Here is a 24,786-nt window from a genome sequence, read left to right as displayed (position 1 = left end):
TGCAAAGATTCCTCAGAGGTGACCAGCAGTAAAACTCTGGGGCATACGCACAAGCCCACATTGGGCAACAGGACATCAGAAAACATGCTTGGAGATACATTTTTGAACTGAAAAAGGAAACAGAAACATGACTGTTTCCATGAGCATGAGTAAAATTCAACAGATGACCTTTCTATCATGAGCATTGGAGGAAACGATCTCTATATACCTTGGAAATCACGCAGGAGAAAATGAAGACAATGCATTTAGCAAGAGGTGTTTTCCTTATTTCATTAACTGCAGGGTGATTACCAATCAGTTGTGAAAGTTATTAAAGCAATTTGTAACTTTAGGCATCTAATGGCGTTTATGCAGGAGGGAACTGGCAATCAGCACCACATAATGCAGCTTGCAGTGTTTCTGTTTTTTAATATATCATAAGTGAATTACAGCTGTGCCTCTAACTATACACTACGTCTGACTCCTGCTCTTTGTTGGTGCTATTAATTTGCACCTTTTTAAGCTGACTGGAGCTCAAAATCAAAACAAACCAAGCACATTCCCACAGTTCTGAACCCAATAACCAAGCAAAATATCCAGAAAGCACTACCTGAGGATGGCATCAGACTCACTTTCACTACTCCCTTTTTTGACATATACCTGGAGAAAAGAAACAGCTATCTTTAAAATCCTATTTTGCTCTGAAATAAATGAAAATCTTCATGAACATAAAGAATTCATTTTAATAAAGTAGAGAGCAATTTACAAAAATATCTTACTCCTACCCAAATATGTGGGACTCCTTTCTTCTCTCACTTGGAATGAGGTACAGTAGACACAAGACTCACACTGAAGCCAGATGAAGGGTTGCTATGATAAACACACCTGCTTGAATCCACAGCCATGTTAGTGAGTCCATATCACATTCCCCTAAATACTCCTTAGCCCCTTCAGGCAGATGTTTCATCTTCTTTTTCCTGACCTGAACACCACTGAAAATATGGGCACAACCTGCTGACAGACTTGCCTTCAATTCCGAACACTTCTATCAAACCTCTTAATAATTTCAGTAGAAAATTTTAACAACTCCAAATCCTGCTATGCACAACGCTTTACAGCATCACATCAGTTTCTCAGGTCAAAATGTTTGCAGTGGCTTCAAACTTACAATGCAGGGAAACAAAAAGCAAAGTCACAGCAAACATGGTCAGAACCAGTAAGCACACTTCAACATACAGCATCTCACAAGATCACAACTCATCAACAGTGCAAACACAGAATGCTTATAGAAATCAATTACTCATTAAGAGCTTTTTATTTTTTTTAGCGTTGAATAATTCTGAATAAACAAAGATATACTGAAGAGCAGAGAAGCAAAATAAATTTATCGACTCCTGCTGCTCTTATTGATATACCGCTCTGCTCCCCAGGCATTGCAGCCCTTGGGCAACAGCAGCTTCTATCGGCAGAATTGTGACTTTGTTGGTATGCTTCCTTCTAACCTCTCCAAATGAAAGAAAGCACTCACAATTTAAACTCATCATGGCAGTATGAATTATAACTGCCCTGGTGCTGCTATACTAATCACAAGTCACAGCTCATCACTTCTTAATGCAGATAAAACAGCAAAAAGTCAGCACGTAACCCTGTCCTAAATTACCTACTACAGTCTATTCCACATATGAGACTACAGGCCAGTGTGTCCTCAGTTGGAGCCCATTGCTGAGAAGTAACTGAAATCTCAATTGCCTGACATTTAAATATAATATTGACTTTTGAATTGCTATTTTAATGGCAAGGTTAAGATGTGTGAATACGAATGAGTTATCCAGAAATAAACTGATATACTTCCGTCACTGAAATAAAAAATTTAAAAAGCCTCATGGCATTATTTTGACTGCAGTAAGCCTACTATTGCTTCCCCTGCTTTCCAAGAACGTTTCTTTCCTTTCAGGTGTGATAGTAAATCTATTTTCATCTCTTCATTTTACAGACTCCAGCCCAGGGGCATTTGCTAAGGTACGTGCCTTAATTTCTGACACCAAGCACTGCTGCATTCTGAAGAATTTATTGGTAAAGTATCAATTGGTTCTGTAAGCCTTTGCATCCTCCCAGATGTGCTTTAAGTCCTCAAATGAACTGAAGCAGCCATAAAAATGGCCAGGCTTTTTAAGCAGCTCTCCATCAAGCAGATCTTGCAATGAACAAGGCGATCTGCTGACTTCAGATTCCTTCGTAAAATACCTCCCTGCCATCTCCCTGCAATCCTCCTTGTACCACCAAGCAAAAGCCTGTTATTTTGGGGAAAGAATGAGCAAAAAGAGATCAAGCACCTAGGGCAGAAACTGGAGAGAAAATAAGCACCCTCATTTCTGAATCTGTTCAAGTCCAGATGCACCGCTTCCCACATTAAAAAACTCCAACTGCCTGAAATTCAGCTTTGCGGCCTGCTCCAGGAATGTTTCAGTAGTTCAGCTGCTGATGCTTAATCCATGAAGTGCTTGAAAAAGGGACTAATACTTCTGTTTCCCCATCCAAAAAAGCTGCTGTAGAGATGCTTGAGAGTTGCATTATATCTGTTCCTCCAGCTATACAATAGGGATACAATAATTTCTTTACACTTGGCAAAACAGTGCCCATTGGAAAAATTAAAAGGAGTAATATTTACTTTCTTACTATTGCTTTTGGGAAGGATGGGAAAATGACCAGATTAATGTCAACAGAGTGTTAACAGCTGCAAATAATACAGAGGAAAATATTCTTAGATAATACTTTGATGGTTGACAGCCACGCTCCGAAGTCTAGACTAAATCTTACGTCTGAATTTCCTCTGGGTAATCTTACAACTTGCCATTTGGAGAGTAGTTTCTGTGATTTAAGTCCCAAAACCTTCAACTTTCCCTTCTCTATATCCAGAAGTTTTAGTTGCCTAATCTAAAAGCAAAGTGTAATTAGAATCTGCAGAATGCTGGTTGAGATCAGGGTGGACAGGAGCAATTCTGCATGTTGAAGACTCAGATAAATCCTCCGTGTGTCCTGGCACTTTCTATACTTAGTTGTCTCTCCATACTCAGGAAGGATGAGCAAGATTTTTCTTTTGAAGGGTATTCATTCCACATTCAGCAAAGAACAGTTCTACTTCAGAAGGGGGAGAGGAGGGTATGGTGAAGCAAAGCAAGTTCATTTGAAGATGACTGCGAGACGCTTTTTTTTTTTTTTCTTTAAACTTATAACTCAAGACTTAGTGAAGTTTAAAATTTGAAACGTTCAGGTTGGTTAAACCCCTCCAGGGCTTTGCATTCCTGGTAAAAGTTATGACAGCAAAAAGACCTGGATTAGAAGTTGTTACAAACTCCATTTTGTCTGTAGGATAAAATTGATGGGAAATCACCAAGGGGAAAGAAATTTCTGAAAAAGTTCAGTTATTACATAGCTAAAGCTCCAAATCCACTCCACTTTGGTCTCTTTTTTTGTAGTTTAAATATGCACTTTAATGTGTACCTGAAACAGTGCATGAGTATAAACACATAGGTAAAAAATAGCCAGAGAGTAGAAAGAGGAGTCATGTTAGAAAACATGTCTGAGACATTGGTGGGTTTGTTTGCACATACATCACAGCACAGCCACACACAAAAAGCATGTGGACAGGTTGCAGTTCTCTACAAACAGTTCTGGTTCCCCCGATGTCCATCGAGCCTCGGAACTGGCTCAGGGTCCCACCAGCTAACAAACATACAATTTTTATACAGCCTTTTGTCTTTGAATCACACATATAAATGTAGTCTGCTAAATAATTTCTTATACACATAGACACCAAACTGCCTTTTTCGGATCCACATGCAGATGCTGTGGATGTTAAAGAATCTGAAGTATAAGTGGTCAGGCCCGTGCAGGCAGAGGGATTGCTGCACCGCAGGAGAAAGAACATGGCAAGCAGCCTCCCTGCTGTATTAACACCAATGAACCAGGACACGACTGAACGAAAAGAAAAAAAAAGTTCAATGAGGATTTTTTTTTTTAGTTGTTGTGGCACATCACAAGCCTGGTCTATAACCCACCAATGCATACTGCCTCTCTCCCCCTGTCTGAGTTTTCTTCCCATCATGAAAATCACTGAACCACGCTCACAGGCTAACACGTACATTTCCAGTTATCTAGCAAGTCTTTCCTCTGGAAAGGGAGAGGGAAAAAAAAAAAAAAAAAAAGGGAGACAGGCAAAAAAAAAGTTGCAAAAAACAAGGATTAATTAGCTTTTACAGAACTATACATATAGGATTTATACAAGTATTCTGGGAAAAAAATGATACACAAATCATAACATTCACTTCGGTGTATTTTCTAAAGTGCCTCTCACTGTGTTATATAGCAGTGTTTCTGTTTATACATTGTGTTGATTTACAACCTGCCCTTCTACAAATGAAGCAAACTGACTATTCTCTACAAAAAGGGTTAAATGTTTATACTTGTCACTTTTTCAGAAAAATTACAGAGCAGGCTATGAAGCCAGCAAAAAATGAAAAGAGAAAAAAAGTCTTAAATGGATAAGCAATTCTAGCAAGCTCTGACTGCTGTATTGAAAGTACTATCTCTTTTTTACATTACATAAAAAAATCTAATTAAGTGCCTCAAAGCGGAAAAGCAAAGTAGTTCTCAGGCAGAATATATTTGACCTTTCTTCCTTCAAGGTGACAAACAAACAAACAAGATGCTAATTATTGTCTCAGCTTGAATTTGCACTGAAAAAAAAAAAAAAAAATCAAGGTTCACTTAGGTAAGATTGAAGGGAAAGCCATAAACTCTCAGAATGATATAGCTTGGCTTTACTTTTGTCAAAGAAGCACTCACTCAGAACTCTTTCACCAAGCATATGGTTTGAGCTGAGCTGTGAGCATGGACCTCAAACTTGAGTGAGCTCCATTCTGACCTGTCAAGCTAGAAAGCACTTGGTACTAAATCCAACTCCATGAAAAATAAGGATATATGGAGAACAGCCTGATCAAAGATCCCTTGGATCACATGGCATAAGACAGGGCTTCTGTCATCGCAAAAGGAAATCACATCCTCTGGTTAGAAGCCTCCTGCAAACTCCAACCCATTGTACCTACTGCACCTCTGCAAAGGGCTGTGTGGGGACACGGGCAGTGAAGAATCATGACCTCCATGAGGCCCCACGCATGGTTGAGGTGTACAAGCCACAACACGGACTTCATCTCCCACTCTGGCTCATAAGCCTCTACCAGCCCCACGCTGCACTCTTGGTAGCAACTTGTTAAAGCATCTCAATACAGAGCCTTTGACTTTTTCACCCAGAATGCCAGGCATCTCCTCAGCCCTTACTTCTGCTTCTATTTTTTACGTATCTTTTCACCACACTCTTTCAGGAGACTGTGCCATCAGGAGAGTTGACCTTGCACCATAAAGGAGTCTTGGGCCTGTATGTTTGAGATTATTTTTGTGTCAAGCTAGACCCTTTCTTTCACGCTTTGACCTTGGAACTTATCAGGATGCACAGTTCCCTTCATTCTTTTCAAGGAAATCCTCAGCCTACTAACAGTGATGGCAAAACTCTCATTACCACCTTGCAAAGGAGCCAAGATTTTATCTGTGAGTCTGGCAAAATGAAAACCAGAGGAAGCTCTCTGAAAACTAGTAAAAATTACAAGTGCATGCTCCTAGGCTCAAAATTTCATGTAACCAATCACATGTTACTCCAAAAGTAATGTCTCCTTTTTATTTCCATGGAAATTACAACAGATACAAAAGACACAATAACATTATTTGATAGACCAAAATCTCAGCTATGAAACCCTGTTTGTTAACATAATCGCCGCCATTAGCTATGCATTTTCACCTGTGATGAACAAGAGTTTGCATGCTGCAATTGTAAAAATCTGCGCCAGCTCATCAAGCATTGGTGAGTGTCAATGGGTGCCATTTATTCTGCACAGACACATCTTTGCTTCATCCATGTCAGACACCATTCCGTCAGACCACATCTCTGCTGCCATCTGTCCCACAGCAACAAAATGTAACTGAATATTGGCAGGAAGGTTCAACCTCTGCTGCCGTACCACTACATCCGCCTCTGATGTTGTGGGCCAACATCATAGAATAGAAGGAATTTTATTTAATCAATGATACGGAACTAAAAAGTTATGAGAGTTGCTAAATGTACCACTTACATAGAAAAATAAAGCTAGACTGCTTTCTTATTCAAATGTCTATCTTCAGACTTCTGGTTTTATAAAGCCTAAGCTTTGAGGAGATACCACATGACTTAAACTTTTTATTTCTTGTATTACTATTGTTAAATTGTCAACATTGAGAATGTGAAAAAGGTACCTAATAACTGTTTTGGTCCAAAGAGAAAAAACATCACTGTGGGTTAGTCTCTGCTGCCCAGAGCAGTGCTGCGTTGAGAGGCATGCTGGCATGAAGCCAGAGGGCCTGGAGAGAAACAGGATAAATCTGTGCCAACATTGAGCCCTTGGGACACTGCTATCCTGGTTCCTAGGCAGGAGCTGGCTCCTCGTGGTGCAAGTAGCATGAAAATTTGCTGAGGCAGGAAACTTGAAGCAAAGAAAGAAAAGTGTTCCCTTAATAGCTATTGATGTCTATATGGCATAAGTCATTGGTCACTGTCATGAAGCATTTCTCATATTAGCTGCACTATCAGAAAGAGAAAAGGCAGGCGACAATTCTTCATCCTATTTAATGCCAACAGTATGGACACATCCACCTGTTTGCCTTCCAGCTGCAAACAATACTTACCTTTTACAAGCCACATTACAGGCTCTGAAGAAGGACCACTAGAAAGAGCTCAGAAAAATCAGCCCAATCCTGTGCTACTTGAGTAATGACACAAAAGTGACTTATGGACAAAAAGTCAATGCACAGTGAGAAACACGTGGGAGAAAATGCAAACAAAAAGCTATTAAAAAACTAAAAATCAATGCCACAAACGCTAATGAAATTACCAATGCTTCTCAGCAGTGACACCAGTGGTTTGCTCACACTATAAAAGTTCACTATCCATTCTGCATGATAAGCCAGGGTTCAGAAGAGTTAAAAAAAAAAAAAAAAAAAGAAAAAAGAAAAAAGAAAAAAAGTCAAGGCCAGGGTCAGGAAATAGCTCCTCAGAATAAAATCCATTATATGCAGTCAAGAAAATGCTTTTAAAAGAACAAAAAAAGACTTACGTTACAGGCTCCTTATGACACATTGGGAAAGAGCTTTTGTTCAGTGAGACTGATTAAAGTATTTTTTTCTCCTCCTTGATCTATGTGCCAGTGCTTAAGCTACAATGAAAAACAATCTCATGCACCTTTAAATATTTTATTGTTTGAATCAAAATGGCTCTTCTATGCCTAAAATGGACAGCAGTTTATTTTTATAAGGAAGTACTGCAACAAATCTTTTAGAAATCTTTTATCAATGTTCCACTTTGCAACATCCTTGCTGTAAATTTCACAGTGAGGAATTCATTACATAATTGGATGAGTCTCTACCCAATTTATTTCAGCTTCCTGAGAAACTAAACGTAATTCATGATTCATGTATAAATTATACACAGGAGCAAGTGATCTGGGAGCAAACCACATATCGCAGTAAAGAATATTGTGTTGTTGAGCTTTGGCGTGTAACAATTCCATTTTAAAATGGGGAATAAGTATGTAAAAGATTCCTGAGCTATCCTCAAAATGTAAGAAACTGCCAAACACAGCAAGTCCAGAGGGTAAAGTCTCTGTCAATCCAAAACAATGCCAAAGAAAAATGCACATTGGTAGTCATGTAATTTAAACGCAAACTTCAGTTATAGCAATCCAGTAATTAAGCTAATCAAGACAACCAGCCAACAGGAGCTGGGAAACAAGAGAGTTACATATCAAGGCAAAAAGTAAGCTTTTTTCTAATTTATTCTTTTTTAACTCTCTCTCAGCAGGTTAGTGTAGGATCCAAGAAATAAGTTCAGACTTCTAAAATAGGTAGAATAATTCAGGGATAAGTTTTAAAAGTTCTAAGCCTCTTCAGTCGAGGCCAATTTTTTTACTTTCTTATTTTATTTTTTTCAAATGTGCCCTATATAGCAGCTCCCAGTCAGAATAACAGGAGCTTCTGAGTGCTAAGCTTCTCTGGAAAAGTTTTACCCTTAATCTTCTAGGCAGAAAAGATTCCCCCAGCTAGCAGAAAGGAAGAAGAGCTGTGACTGCCTTTAATTTGGCACAGGTATTTCAAGAAGGGCAAAAACTGAGCAGGCTGGAGAAGTTTCAGAAATGCTGACATTTCATCAACAGCCAAGAAGAAAAAGCATTGAGAAAGAAAATAATTCCCACCAGGAAAACCAAATGGATTATTTCAAAGATACTCAATTTAGTTGAAAAAAGAAGTATTTTGGAAGATGGTTTCCTACCAGTCTGCCCACTAAGGCGCCTCCTGCAGCATAACATTCCATGGCTCCTCTAGTCCATGCTTCCCCTGCAGTAGTTGGTGAACAGTGTTCCGACAGGGATTTTAAGCACCTATGCCCACCCAAGCATTTGGAAAAAGCTCACGTATGTGCCATAAGTATTATTCTTGCACAGTTATTTCGCTTATTTTCAGAAGAGCAAAGTTTATCTTACTGGTCTGACTGGGGACTTCCTGATGTAGTATTTCATAAAATCAGAGAATAGTTTGGGGTGAAAAGGACCTTAAAGCCCATCCATTTCCAATCCCCCTGACACAGCCAGGGGCACCTCCCACTGCTTCAGGCTGCCCAGGGCCCCATCCAGCCTGCCCTTGAACACCTCTAGGTATGGGCCAACCACAGCCTCTCTGGGTAGCCTGTACCAGAACCTCACCACCCCAAGTAAAGAATTTCCACCCAATATCTAACCTAAATCTCCCCTGTTTTAGTTTGAAGCCATTTCCCCTTGTCCTATCACTATCTACCAATGTAAGAAGTTGGTCCCCCTTCTGATTATAAGCTCCCTTTAAGTACTGGAAGGCTGCAATGAGGTCTCCTCACAGCCTTCTTTTCTGAAGGTTGAACAAGCCCAGCTCCTTCATGCCTCACATGAGAGGTACTCCTTCAGACCTGCTCTTTCCAGAAGAAGGAAAGATGTTTTGTACAGTCTCAATCTTTTTACCTTTCAAGACCCAGCATTAAAATCCACCAAGGTTCTGACAGTGGGAAAAGAACCCCAAACCCGCATGGATGTGTGAGATTTTCATCACGCGGTTCTTAGACTAGCAGGATTGAATTTGCAGAGTCATTAAAATGCCAATGATCTGCCTCAAAATGCTAATAGCATCAGTACAACTAAAAAGAGCACAGTATTGTTATTGTTCAAGTAAAATATAGGAATGTTTTGAGGGAGAAGTCAGGGACTACTGAATACTGAAGATTGGTCAAGGGAAAAAAAAACATTCATGACGTTATGGCCATGAGCTGACTGCAAGGTCCTCTGCTCGCTGCAAAGCAAAACAGAACCGTGCTGTGATAAAGGAGGAAATAGAAATCTCCTCTCATCTTCGCAAGATTTTTCAAAAAACAATAACTGTTGATAAGAGCCACTCCTTCACACTTCATGAATGGAAAATTATCTGGTTTAATATACACACACACTTCTAATTTCTTATTTACAAGCACTGGGCATAATTTCTAATATAAATTAGGTCTTTATAAATAAATGCAGAATCACAGAGGCCTGCTAGGAACATCAGCAAACAGCTTGACTTACAGCATTTCAAATGAACCAAATCATGGCCCTCGAACCATATTAAAGTAATTTTTCTACAGAAAATTGGGTTTGCAATTCTCAGGCTCTGCTATAATAAAATACCCTATTAGTGTATCTGTATGGCAGTTGATCCCATGGAATGACTTGTGCTATATGTTTGCAATTATTAAGGATATACCAATGGCATAACTCTATGACTACACAAGCTACACTCACCTCTCAGAGAACAGTGCTCAAAACGTTTTTGTATTAATCCTCCATGCACTCTAAGTAATTTACGGTTACCCGAAGTTTTAAAACCCTAGAAAGTCATTGTAGACTGAACCAAATGCTAATCTTCATTTTTTAAAAATGTTCTTCAGCCTAAAAGAGAGATAGTTTCGTTGATTAATAACCAAATTTTCCATCATGTCATCTTTGAAGGATAGTTAAGGAAAACTCCCCTGTGAAATGTACTTTTGAAACATTACTGATGTTTGAATTTCTTTGATTTTTCTTGCTCTTTCAGTGATTCTACCCCATAAAAAGATTTCTTGTAACCTTCAGAAATTATCAGAAAGTTCACCACTACAAGAAGAAATGCTTATTAAAAAACTATATAATATATTTCATCAAGCCACCAAGCAAGTCTGGTCTTTTGACTAGAATTACCATTAACAGGTTACGGAACTGAAATCAATCCCCTTGATCCCAGTGAAATAAAATGGAATAGCTACCTCATCTGGAGCAGTATTTAGCCCACTGCAATTTTTACAGGAACTATTTACTGGACACCTACCCAGCAATCAAGCACAGTATTTGAGGTTTACTCTAGTCATATCTTTAGCACTGGCTTTACCTTGATAATACGAGAACCAACATTAGCCCCTTATTATACTGAATTCATATGGCCTTGATAGCATCACCTTATGCAAAGCAAAATGTATGATGGCCAACTATTACCAATGGAACATTAATTATTTAGACAGGCTTGCAAAATAATCCGGAATTAGCACATTGGAGTACTGCATCCCAATATGATACTCTAAATTCCCCTATACGTAGCACTTACTCTACAGCTGGCATGCAGGCGAGTCTTGCATTTGGTTTGGTGAGAGATTTCCCAAAGCTTACAATGAGGAGTCTGGGCCACTGACACACGAATTTACGTTCTGGAACTGACACTCACTCTTGAATTACTCAAGTGTTTATCCTTCTCTTTGTCGTCTTTCCTAAATCTTGGTAGACACGGAGCATCTGCCGTGGGGTTATGCTGAAACCAGCAGGCAGGTCCTATGGAGGAGCTAGCTCTGCTCTGCAACTGCTCCAGCAATAAAATGTAATCAGCGCCTTCCCAAGATTGCTCGCTACGCAGCAGCCAACTGAGAAAATACTGGCTGATTAGAGGCTGCATTCTAATCAAGTGCAAAAATAAAACTTTTTCCTTCCAGAGGGACACAGATTATTAGTGATAATTTCTCTTGAAAAATCTCTGTTCCAGTAAATCATCTTCTCTCTCTTCACTTCAGAAAGTTTACACATAGCTTTCTAGGATGTCACTAAAGTGCAAGCAAACTATTTACATTCCTGCCATATGTCTACGGATATCCTGCAGCTGTCTGTCTAATTTACAATTACATATCAAACTTCTGCTTGTGTTACGATTTGCATACTTCCCTAATTGTGTGTTTTTAACATCAGTTAAGTAGATTAATTTTTATATATGTATATGTGTGTGTATATATACATACATACACACGCACATATATATATTCATTAGATTTTTCTTTTATTTTTATTTTTTTAACCCCCACAACTGATTCAGGTCATTTCTTTTAGCATTCAGTGCCCTGGCACAGGACATCAGAGAGATGCTAACGTTTCCACCAGTGGAGTTTTTTGAAGTATAGCCAGACAAAGCCAGCTGAGCTGATCTCACACTGATAGTCTTGCCCCAACTATTAGGCTGCATTGGTGAGCACGGCTCCCATTCAAAGAGCTCCTGTACACAACTCCAGTGCTGCTCCCATCCCAGCACAGGAAGCATCATTCCGTATAAAGCCAGACATCAAGAAACAGCTCTCATCCATAAGAGACAAGACAACTGTACTGTCAGAGGTATACATTGTTAAGACACGAATTCTGCAGGCATCCATATGCACATTTCTTACATTTAAGCATATGTAATGATCTGCTTCACAGTCTGATCAACTGAATGCAGCATCTCTCCTGAAAGACAGCTCAGTACAACCTAACATACCTTGCTGCATCAGGACCTGCAGCACCTCCTCCATCTCCATGGTACTTTTCAGGTGTAGACTGAACACAGAGCTTCCACATGCCCCTCACAAAAACCTTAGGTAGTTCAAGATGCAACCGAGCCAAGATGTAAACTCCAGGGCTGTGATTATTCAAGGACACCTCATGCAAATTTCTTACTCACTGCATGATTTTTCAGTGACCAGGTGCAGAATTTCCATCTTTCACCAGCTCCACATTTGACTGCCAAATAAGCCATCAACAAAACCCAACCCTTTTGATTTGTGAGAGGCTGCGATAAAGGATAAGTAACTTTTTATTTCATGTGGTACCCTCTCAACATAGCCTTGTGATTGGCATGCAAAGAGGATGGGATCTCTGCATGGCCGGGGAGAAACCTCAGCATGTTTGTCTCTGAGGTGAACCAATAGCTAACAGGTATTTTTACTGGACTCCAAGAGGCAGAGCGGAAAGACTAATTTTCTAATCCAAAGAAAAGATCCTCAGATTCTCTTTTTTTTTTTTTTTTTTCCCTAAACCAAAATTAAAAATATAGAGAGATATCAAAAAAAGCTAATCAAGTTTTCCCTTTTGGTGAAACAACATTCTAGAAAGAAAGTCATTTTAAGCTAATTAAAATAAGCTGCATTAGATGAAAAGAAAAAGCCTCATATTTCTCTTTTCCCATTAAAACAGAGTAAGTCAAAACTCTAAAGAAAGTAATTCCATACTAAAATTATTATCAATTCTGCAAGACGATATTCGGACATTTTTTAAATTATTTTTGTCTTATTTCCACTTAGAAGAAACTGCCATTAAAGCTGATGAGCTTTAACAACCAATTTTGTTTTGAAGAGACAGCCTTTTTTGGGAGAAAATTGTTTCAATGGAATTTCTTCTGTTTTGATCACTAGCTAATTATTTGAAGACACTGGAGTTCTCTGATCCAGGACATATGACATGGATTATAGCGAAACCAGCTGGAGATTAAATTTCTCACTCACATATGGAGCTCATGACCCTCTTTATGAATCATCACACCGTTTGTTTAATATTTAATGCAACTCTTAGTTACTCTGAAGAAAATGTTGAACAACAGGGGCCCATAAAATTAAAATCACACAGCTACTTGCAAATCCTCTCTCTTCTCTGGGACTTCATCACAAATCTGTCTGATCTAGGTTCATTAAGTTTATTTTTTCACTCTCGAGATGGCAAAATAAGGTGGAATGCAAAAATTTCATATAAATCTATCTGCATACAGCTTGCAAGCCTTAAGAGATCCAGCCTGGCCTTTCTTGCAAACCTAGTCATGATAGTATCTCAAGGTTCAGAAGAAAATATTTCTGAGTGCACTCACAGAAAGTGTAAGAAGTCAAAACTGTATAACACGACTATGCTACCACTTCTCTACATATAATTTCCCTATCTTAAATGTATAGACAATGCAAGCAGGCAATGTTACTGCCTCAGTCACACTCTCACTTACCTCTGCTTCTGAAATAACCAACTTGATACATAAATTCAGAAAACTATCAGTAGGCAACTCTATATCATACTGAAAGCACAGCTGCTTATAATCTAGAATATTTTATCTACCTATTTCCCCAAAGCTGAAAGAAACGTGTATTTTTCTAAACACATTTGCACAGCTTCTAAGCATTGCCATCACATTATTAAATTAGCTGTTCAAGAAGTTTAAAGCTTCCCCAGCCCTCACCATCCAAGCAAGGTCAGTGAAGTCAAGTCAAAACCCAGTTCCCATTATGTCAACCTGAATCTGCCTTTTGTTCAAAGACCTGTTTCCACTCAATATTAAGATGGGTCTAGCCTCCAGCTTTTAGACCAAAGTACAGATTTGCATTCAGTCTGCAGCAGACATCCAACAATCAAGATTTCTTTACAGCTATGCTACTTTCTAACATCACATTTCCCTCTGCCTTCCCTTTTGGTACCATCAGAGCTTGCAGACTTACCACTTTAATAACAACTAATTGCAGGCCAGGAAGGAAGGAAATACGGGGGCAATTCCAAAAAAATTCATGCACATCTCTTTTTCCCTTTGTGGTTGAATACTCCACAGGCCAACCCTTGGCAGTTTCATTGCGAGGCCTTACAAGTGCTTTTCAGGATAGCATCTCTTTCAAATAATTCCTGGCAGCTGGAAACCTGTGAGCAAGGGGCTATCTTTGCATCACAACTGTGTCATGATCCCTTACTCCCAAAGGCTGTGAGTTAACCACACAACTCAGCAAGGAAAAACACTCAAAAAGACCTTCTCCAAAAAAATAAGCGGCTCTCAGGAAGGGGTAGAAACACGCTTGCTGCTGGTCATGAATCAATACGTCCCAGCTGGGCAGCAGATCTGCCTGCATGAGTCTATACAGGTCTCCCACAGCTTCTTGCCCTTTTTGCCCCCTTTTTGCCAACAAATTTCCTCGTGTCAGGAGCTGGGGTATGGCCAAGACTCAGAGAGCTCCAAGTGCAGCTTGCTGATGCATTGCCCACCTCCCTCTCCTCACCCCTGCCCTCAGGCTGTCTCTGAAACACCAGCTCAGTCCTCTCTCAAGCAAACCCTATCAGCTCTCCCATGGCCCTTGAAAGATTTGAAAAGGAAAAAAAAAAAAAACAACTTATGAAAAAACACGCCCATTTTGACCTGGAACTGAACTACAAAGCATAAGTCAGATGAAATAATCTTTCTGTGGTTCACTGTTAGCTACCTGACATCAGTACTTGTCATTATTAAAAAGCCCCTTTTAAGGATATAATGACTGCTTGAGAAGATTTCAGTGTTACACCCCAATAAAAATACTGAATAGTGCTCTGGGCACTATATGGACAGCATGAATTGACCCATGCTATATGTAGTGTGGGCTGGTGCTGCTCTACCTGTGCAGAACTGGTGGCCAAGGATGCTAAGGCGTTCCTCATCTTCTCCCATCAGGTTTGCACGCCCCATACAAAAGGCTGTTTACACAGCTATGATAAACAGCAAATTACAGGTTTTAGCATGGTCCTTTTTGTCAGCCACGGCTTGAAAGAAGTGACTTTATGCAATAACATCGCCAACTGACCCTGCTTCTTCTTCACTCTTACCAAAGCCAGTGTCTGTACAGGCAAAATTATTTTTTGCATATGCAAAAAGCCTAGCATCTGTGAAAATCCAAAATCTGCATGTGCTGCAAGCAATTAATATATTCATGAGATTTTTTTCCCTGTGAAAAGCATGCAACAGCACCCCTGGCTTCTACACAGTCTTTGTCTCAGCACCTAGCATCTGCACAGCACTCATCTGGCCCTTGAGGTGCCTGTCTGCAGCCTGAACCCACCTAATTTCCAGAGAAACCCCAGGGAAGGGCTATAGTTGCAGGGATATCAATCTTTCTTTTGGAGTATTGAGCACCCACTTAAAAACAGCATCTAGAGGAGGCTTTGCTGCCATTAAACCATTTGTTGTGGAGCCCTTAGTAGAATTATGCAAGTATACGTATATATGTGTATATACATACACACAAACGTGAAGCCCAAAAAAACTGTCTGTCTCATCTCTCCCTGCTTCACAGCCTGCATAGCTATTCCAACATCGCTTTCTTGCAAGCACCCCAGCAGAATTAATAATGTTTGCACAGTTCTTCGAAGATGAAAGTACCAAGTGAGTGCTAAACATCAGGCCAGATTCTCAGCTGGTTTAAAAACTGGCATTTAGCGCATGACATTGCGGCCCACCATCATCCAGCCTCATTAGAGAGGTTCTGTGAAGAAAAAAGAAAAGGACAAAAAGAAAGGAAAAATACATATAAAATATATATATAATAAAAATACAAAAATAAGAGAAGAACAGCATGGTAGCAATAACCTTCACGTCTTTTCAGAATCATTCTTTCTGCAGGTAAAAACTACAAATCTGCAGAGTCACAACAACGCTCTCCTTCATATCTCCTTAAAACTCACCTCTGCTGTGATACCTACAAATCATTCAAAAATGATTAGCCAGCTGGCATTCTGTGACTTCTATACATTACACTCACCAGAAACATCCTGCTCTAATGCTGGCCCATCCCAGCTGTTTACTCCATGCGCTGCTTCCTGCCCAGCCTCTACTTGTATATGGTTGGGCTTGTGCAGGGATAGGGCACATGGGCACCAGGTCCAGCCCCCAGACACATACATGCTGCCAGAATGTCTTTCCAGGCTCCACATAGTACTATGAACATGCAAATGGAAAAAATTCCATAGGCATAGATCCACTTACTGAGATGTGTGTACTCCTCTATACAGTCACTGACACAGTGATGAAGCCAGGAGGTTCAACTCACACAGTTTTATGCAGAAAGCAGCTATGTGCTGTTACAAAAAGCATCACACTGTTGCATTTAAAGGGCTAAACTTATTGCTTATACCTGAGAGAAAGTTTCATCAGCAAATCAGCCTGTCACTTGAATAAAACACAACAGTTAAAAGGAGAGACAAAGCAAGTCTCTAAACATTATGGAGCCTGGCACGGCTGCCTTCCTCTGGGGGTCTGAAATCCCACAACTGCTACTGAGCAGGGAGGAGGCACCAGCAGCCTGCACACACTCATCTTGTATCACACCCACATAATTTAGGAGGCAAATTCAGATCCTGGAGGACACTTCAAAGTATCACAGTCGCATTTATTTCAGAAAGAAGCCATGCGTACAGAGAACGCTGACCCTCTTCCCATAGCCTTCACTAGACCTCACGTTCCCAAATCCTTGGCTAATCCAGCTATGTGTGCTACTCAGAGACAACAGAAAATCCTTCAAGTCTTTTTCCATGTTCAATGGGAAGACTTTGCTCACGCATATAGCTAAGATAGTAATGCGCTTTAAGAAATAACATGAAAAAAACCTGCACTGGAAAGGAGTTCCCATAAGATATTCCACTGCGTGTTACAAATCCCAAGGGCACATATTTTGCAACAACCCTCCTTCTGCCAGATGACAAAACCAAAGAGATAAACCTGCAGCTGGCAGCCCAAAGCCTCTGATCTGTACTCCCTTCCCTGTACAGCTGCACACATCACAGGCAAAGACAATGCCTTACCCACCCAAAACTAGGAACTCTGCCCATATACACACCACAGGTAGCACCAAATTATAGATGCAAACAAATAGCTTAACTTTCAAGCCCCAGCAACTCATGCCTGAGGCAAAGCTGGCTATTTTCCTATTTGACTGTAGCTCTTTCCTACCCCTCTGATAGCTCTTTCCTACCGAAGCCTCTCTCCACTAAGAAACATCCCTTCTGCCTCTTCAGCATGACTTAGGCTGATGTTCTGCACTTGTAGCCTTAATCTCTAGAGAGCCTGGATGAGATTTTCAAAAGCACTTAGTGTTGACCTACCTCTGCTCCAAATCAGTCTGATCATATTAGGTTAAATATATTTAAGTTTGGCCATGTATATTTTGTCATAATAAACTTACCCCAAAGGAATGCAGCTGCTTTAAAACAAGATTACTAAATCCATGACTATTTATGCATCTCAATAAGGAATTTGATTTTCCACTTCCAGTTCTGCGGATTTTTTGGAGCATGTTGAATATTTAGTACTGGAGAAACAGAGGTCAACGCAATTATATCCTACATCTTAAAAGGAAACAGTACCCTTTAAATTCAGTGCTAAAGAAGGGCTGCACTAGAGACCTGAAGGCTCAAAACTCCTAAAACTGTTGATTAAAATTAACACCCATCTCAACTCAGCCAGAATGCTTATGCTTCAGTATCTGTGAAAAGTTCCCCAAAGCCATGGTCCAAATACCAACTTAAGACCTAATCTTTCACCTCCTCCCAATTCATATTTCCAAACCATCAGTCAATGACTGGTTCTAAATGGTAGACCAAGTGACTGTCAGTTGTCACCAGCTCTCTTCTAACACAAAAACACTGAAGAACCAATTCTGGTTTCCACGATCACCAGAGTAATAGTTGGAAAGTATGGGCCATGAATCTCTAAGTGTGGCACTAAATATGCCCTTTGCAGACCTAATTTTTCTTGTTGTTGTTGTTTTGGTTTTGGGGCTTTTTTTTTTTTTAATTTAGTATGTTGAACCTTTTTTGGCTGCATTTTCCCTTTTGATATATATATTTTTAACTGAATCCATAATTGGTCTATCTAAATGATTGACAGCAAAGGTGAAGGAACAGTCTGTTAGTCTTGACTGCTGGGGTAATGAATAGAGAAGCTGACACGTTAAATTTCTTCATCTCCACTTGGAATTATAAATTATAGACTTCTTTTGCATTATCATAATACTAAGTTCATCTTATAAATAGAATGATTCCTTGGGGGTGTATTTCTAGTGAAAAAATACATATCTAATGCTTCTGTACTTTGCATACATTCATATTCTAATATAATTGGATTGATTCTTCCTTGTTCTTATTTTTGGAAATTAAGAATTATAATCAGATCCCTTTAAAAATGCTCCATTTTGCTTCAGCAGGACATTCTGAAATTTTCAAATCCATCAGTGATTTAACATATCTTCCAACAGCTACTTAAACAAGCATCCTCACACATGGGCCAAGGGCCACTTTATCTGAGTTTCTACAAACTTTGCAAGATGCAGAACCAAGATCTGAAGAAGTCTATAGGAACTGAAGTTTCCACCCCATAAAAAGCCTTAATTTGGCCTTCATCCCTGTGCAAACTACTTCTGTGAAACAAATCATCAAGTTCAAATTAATCAGTTTGTGTGAGAGCAAACATGGCCCATCAATAAAAGCAAAGTAATAAACCACAGGGAAATGCCTCCAAGCCAGACACAGTGCATTTAAACCCTCCAATTTATTTTGCACAGGAAGGAGGGGGGAGACAGCTCTTAAAACTTTAGTCTAAATTAGACTTAATTCAAATCACACTATTAAGAAAACCTCAAGGCCAAGCTCTTAATAGCAGTGCAACTGCCTGTGGAAGCACAGAAGAGATGAAGATTATGTGCAACATGGGATGCCAGAAGGGGTGGGAAGACACCTCCCTTCCTAGTGCCAGGGGAGGAAGAAGTGGGAAGGAAGAGGGGCATGAGAGAGGGGAGATGACAGGACAGGGAAGCACAGTATACTTCAAACTGAATTTGCCACCATTCAGGATTTCTATTACTTCAGCAAAAATCCACCTATGACACAAATATATATACCTTATTAAAGTAGCAGGATCTTCTCCTAACAGTTAGCTTTCATAGGAGACAGACCCATACAGTGTCTTGAGAATAGACTTTCGGGCATATGTATGTGCATAATACTGGGAACACTTCTCACAAATTAAAGACAGCATTTGTCAGCTCCAGTATTTATACTGAAAAAGCGGTGTTTTAATGCTGCATTAGCATCAGATCCCAGGGGACACCCGAGTAGCCTCTAGCAAGAAGCACTCACCCAAGCAAAGACTGTGCAACGTGGTAGGCCTGGCTGTGCCTTCTTGGGTTAACGTTACCAGCAGAAGTTGAAAATCTGGTGCCAGTGCAGCAAATACCTGCACACAGTTCTGACTGCTGCAGGCAACCATCTTGCAAAATGTCTCTGCCTTGCTCCAGCCTGGCTTCCCTGCTCTGCTTCTGGGAGAGGAGGAGACACTACTGCAACAGGACCAGTGGGATCCACGTTAACTACACAGAGACGGTCCTCTTTGGTTTAACAGCAAAGGATTTTTAGGGCTCGGTGTCCTCCCAAGACCCACACACCACGATCACCTTCCAGACATGCCTCTAAACACCCGTGTGTCGCCTGCTGCTCTGCAGATTAGGCAAAAGCAGCTTTGTTTTATTTCAATTACTCTGGGGTTGGTAAATTGTCACCCTTATCCATCAATAGGATGGTCTTCATTAGTCTGTTCCCCATCATTTAACATGCCTATAAGCCATCGCCAAACAGATTACACCGACTATTCCATTAATATCCTGTATTCAGCAAATGGGAAGGAAATTGTATTATTCTGGTAACTGTTTAATGTTTGCCACCAGACACATGAGGCAAATGTGTCCAGGAAATGCTTACTTGCCCAATGTCACCTGATGAACAAGTCCAGACACCCTATTTATCAGAAAGGAAGCCACAAGAAATAACTGCAAAGAAAGTGGAATGACATAGCATGAAGTAAATGAGCTAATAAATATTGCAGCGTTTTATCCTAGCGTGCAAAGTTATGCTTTATTACATCCTTTAAAATTAATACGTGCTATTTTGTTGGTATCAACACATGCTCGGAACATCTGATCCTTTACACGCCACAAACCCCGTGCAGCAACAAATCAAACCCACCAGTGGTACTTCATCACCTGAGCACAGGCACAGAATGAACAGCCTGAGCACTCGCTCTCCCTTCCCTTCATGCATAACCAATATTAAAAGCGGCGTGAGCCATTTTATTCTTGTCAGGATCAGTTTTCTCATCTGACTCCCACAAGCCATGTTTACATTTCCCTATAATAGTTTTTCCCGAGTCTCTTCCTTCACCAAAATACAACCTTTTAACTATGTTATCAGCCTGAATTTAGCATACAAATAAATAATAATCATCATCATTAATAATAATAAAAGCAACTCTCTTGTTCCTTCTGTAACCAGAGGAGAAGTTGCATTTCCAACTCAGTACAGCAGATGAGCTAATTCTAAGGCTGCCCAAGATTCTCAGCCAACAAGAGAGAAGGTGGCAAAGCTCTTCACGCCAGTATCTTCAGAAAGACACATCCCAACCCAGCTGGAGTTTATCTGTTATTTCCCTGGTTTAGGGTTCACATGGGGAATGGGGGCAGACTGACAACAATACTCAGTGCTGCACAATTTCCAGCTTTTTTTCAGTCTACCCATTTAATAACTAGAACATCTCACAGCTATTATACTACTGACTGCAACAAATAATTGCAAAATACACTGGGGGAATGTACAAATAAATTCTGGTACACCAGCAGCTCCATAACAAGTTGTACAAGAGACTGGCAACTGATACGCTAGGATGTCCATCACCACAGAAATAGAAGCGGGGAATGAAGCCAAGGACTCTTGAGAAGGGGCTTCCCAGGCCTCTTGTAGGTGTCTGGGAGAGGTATCTCACTGAACCAATTGCCCACACAGCTGATGCTCTTCAGCTTTGTCCACATTTAGCCGATCCAACATATATGTGCTACAGCCAAGCTTTGCAAAAACTGCAAGCTCTGGCAACAAACACAACCCAAGAAATGGAAGTGACAATCTGAGCAGATACTCCCCAGGAATTAGATTTTGTAAACAAACATTTCAGCTAATTGCATTCTTGTTCTCAGTGCAGTGAAGGCCCCATTTAGCCAGAGCGTTTGTCTGCGGAGTTTAGTTTCTTCCATTTAATGAATGCTGATCCTGTCTTAGCCTCAGCTGGTATATCATCAGGATCAACATGAAATGCTAATGGAGAAAGATGCTTAATATCATTTCAAGTGTTTAAGTTACAACCACAGCTATTAAAGCAAATCCATTTTACCTGTTCCTCCTCAGGCTCCCCAGTGAGACAGATTTAAAAGTTTCCGTGGGGAAAAGTGATTCATAAATGGCTGCACAGATCAGAGAATAAAGCCTTTCACTGTTAATTACAGCCAGCGCTTTCCAAACTGAAGCCGGTCATTTCACCGTCACAACACATAATTAGCAAGGCTCATTTTCTATCGTCGCTTTCACAAATCAGTTCACTTTCTAGAAAGCAAGGTGGATGCCTCGAGCAGCAGGCACATGCAGGCCAGCCAGCAAAACAAGGCTTTGTGCTTGCTCTGCCTGGAGCCCAAGGCAGAAAGTTCAATGGAGCCCCCAGTCCTTATCTTCCAATCACTAAGTTAAAGCCCTGAATGCAAAACAGCCATGACAGTGAGGAAGAGGAGGTGGAGGAAGGAGCACCTTTCGCTAGGAGGCTTCTTTGCTTTCTGACATTTGTACACACAGTGCAAGTACACTGGGTCCATCCAGCCCAAGAGTACCTGGGACATTTTGCTTGGGGATTTCACAGAAATAGCAGGAAAGAAGGATATGTTAGAGATGTTGCTCTTCCCTGGCTCAAAGAGAGGGCTCTCAGCCACGATCTGCATTTTAAAGCAAGCCTGTTTCTTTCTTCCCATGGCTCAGGCTGCCCCTCACCTTTCTGAGGAACAACTCTGCCCCAAAGGCTTCCGGCAGATGCACTGCCAAGATCTCTGTTCTCAACAAGGCACCCAAAATACCGGACGGGGCCCTGAGCGCTCGCCAGACAGAGCATATTTTCCTTGCTGCGCTGGCAGCCATCGTTCAAAAGGCTGAAGTTATCCTCACACAGATTTTAAAAGGCCACTGTTTATGCATGTAAATTCTGAAGGGCATTAGCGGCATAGCTGACACACACTGACAGCCAGCACAGCTCCGGGAAGGGAATAAGCAGCAGTGACTGCCTGAATAATTGATGTGCTTTTACTCTGCCCCATGGCCCAGTTATTACATTGCTCACTCTCTTCAACTGCCTGTGGTTTTTAAATTAATTAGAAATCTTAATGTCACGGCCAGCCATTTAAAAAAGAGAAAAAGGCACCAAGTACAAAAGAAAAAGAGTGCTACGGATGCCCTTGAGCCTTGGGATCTCTTACTTTGGCCTGGGTATGCAGAGAATGAAAATAAAATCTCAATTTCTAAAAGTTCAGGCCAATGCTAACAGCTGAGACAAGGTGATGGCAGACCCTCACATGGTGCGAAATCCATCCTTGCCAGCAAAAAGCCCCCAATTCCTATTCCATGAGGATGCATACTCACATAGATACACTCCCAGACTATGGGGCAACACACAGAGAAGCTGGTATCTATTCAATATAATGAAAACAGCACAAGCATCTGACAAGTATCTGCCTGGCCACTGCAACACACTGCACCAGATGGAAGGACACTGCTGAACCATGTCTGGAAGAATCACAGAGCTCACAGCTGCCCTGCTCATACAGATGACAGAGCTAAATGGCTCTGTGGGATCCCTTTCGCAGGCTGAAAGAAACTGTGTGTGGCCACCTCACCACAGAGAACACGAGTGGTTGATAAAAATAACACCTTGATCAAACATAACAATATAAGCGGCCGTTACTTTGCAACGTACGTAGCCTTATCTACTTATGATATTGCTTATGCTTAGATGTTAAAACAACGTCTATAGCTCTTAAGAAACCCTCTGGGAATAATTCCTGTGTTCGAGCCACGCTGAATTAAAGCACAGGGAGTTTCATTCCAAGTCCTTGGGAAGCACTTAGCCATGATGAATCTGGGAGTATATTTAGTTTCTTACTTGCTTGAGAAATACAGATTTCTCAGAAATCTCCTTAAAATTGTACCAAAAGCACAAATAAACACTAAGGAATGGATTTGTTGAGATTTAAAATTGCTCAAATAACTTAGAGTCTAATCTTACACTTTTTTTGTGGAAGAAAACCAAGCAATCAAAATAGCAGTGAACTGCACAGGGCTGCACAGTCCTTCTCTTTGGCAACACACAGCATTTTACTGTGATCTGCAGGATACCTAGGCAGAAAAATGTAAGAAGTTCTTATTATTTCCTTTTTGAAATTCATGATTTTAAAGAAATTGGATTTTTGAATTTCTTTTTGACATGGATAAAATAACCTTTAGGCAGAGCAAGGAACTGTTTGCGCCCCCATTACATTTATCCTACAGTTTCCACACATTAATGTCAACATATAACAGTCCCAAGGCAGAGAAGCAAGCTGGCAATGGTAACACAACATATTACAGAGCTTCACATTACACTGTAAATCCCAATGGAAGTATCCAACAAAAAGAGTCCCATTTATCATCACGTGGAAGGGAATTCAAAACACTATGATGGCAATACAACAGGGGAGCATAGTTTATAAACTCTCAGTGTATTTTAATCAAAAGTTTATTTAATCCTAGAGCTTTTCCTTCAGTCTCCTGTTTTTTTCTCTCCTGTTATAATTTTCTATTAAACTGATGTACAGAGAGATCACGACAGAAGACAGGCAAGAATGAGAGTAAGATGAAGTGGGTATTAATTGACAACATTTACCCTCATTTACCCTTTTCTTAAAATGGTACATATGGCACTTAGTGATGTGGTTTACTGGGCATGGTGGTGATGGGCTGACGGTTGGAGTAGATGATCTTAGTGATCTTTTCCAACTTAATGATTCTATGATTGTATGTAGGCCCTTTAACTATGTTTCTATACACTTCCTGAGAACTGACAGCACTTCCATTTGTTGGGAAGGAAGACAGGCTTCCAAAGCCTGATACACAAAGAAGGTGGCATCTGTCAACGTCTGTGATTTGTGTTTTCCCTCTTTGTTTACTGCTGCCTCTAAAATGATCATTCTAATTACTGGCAGCACAGTATTGCAGACAAAGTGAACACAAAATGTGCATTTTTCAACCCAAAACAATGTTGTGTCTTCTAAGAACATGGTAGCAGTTCATACATAAACTTTTCTGATCCCCCAACGTTCCTTGCTTGTGCTCTCTGTGTCACTTCACCCTTGCGTCGTTGCATCTCCACATGCTAGCTTTTTAATACTCAGAATTTTAGACCTTCATGCTACATACTTCCTTTCTTCTCCATGCTGTGGCATCTATGTGTACACATCTCACAACGAAATTACTACAGCTGTACAGCTGGAAGGATGTACCAGCTGTAACATGACTACAATTCTTCAACACGGCCATGCCCTCCTTGTTCAACTTGTATGTCATTTGTCTCCGGAAAGGAGCAAAGTGCAAAAGCACGCAAGGTCCTGCAGAGGTGCTTGTTTCTCAGCCTTGGAAAAAAAGTGAAACAAAATACATGAGATGGTAGCAACACAAAGCAGCATCGTTT

The 24,786-nt window shown here is 40.4% G+C and overlaps 1 protein-coding gene across 7 annotated transcripts in view; it reads right to left on the bottom strand.

Moving 5' to 3' along the window:
- Nucleotides 1-24,786, bottom strand: part of ADGRL3 (adhesion G protein-coupled receptor L3) — a 490,337-nt gene that overhangs the window by 372,523 nt on the left and 93,028 nt on the right. The gene's annotated exons all lie outside the window — the stretch shown is intronic.

This window comes from Meleagris gallopavo, chromosome 4 (genome assembly GCF_905368555.1).
Source record: "Meleagris gallopavo chromosome 4, MGAL_WU_HG_1.1, whole genome shotgun sequence".
NCBI lineage: Eukaryota > Metazoa > Chordata > Aves > Galliformes > Phasianidae > Meleagris > Meleagris gallopavo.
The sequence above is the reverse complement of the archived record's forward strand: the minus strand, read 5'-3'. Positions and strand labels throughout refer to the sequence as shown.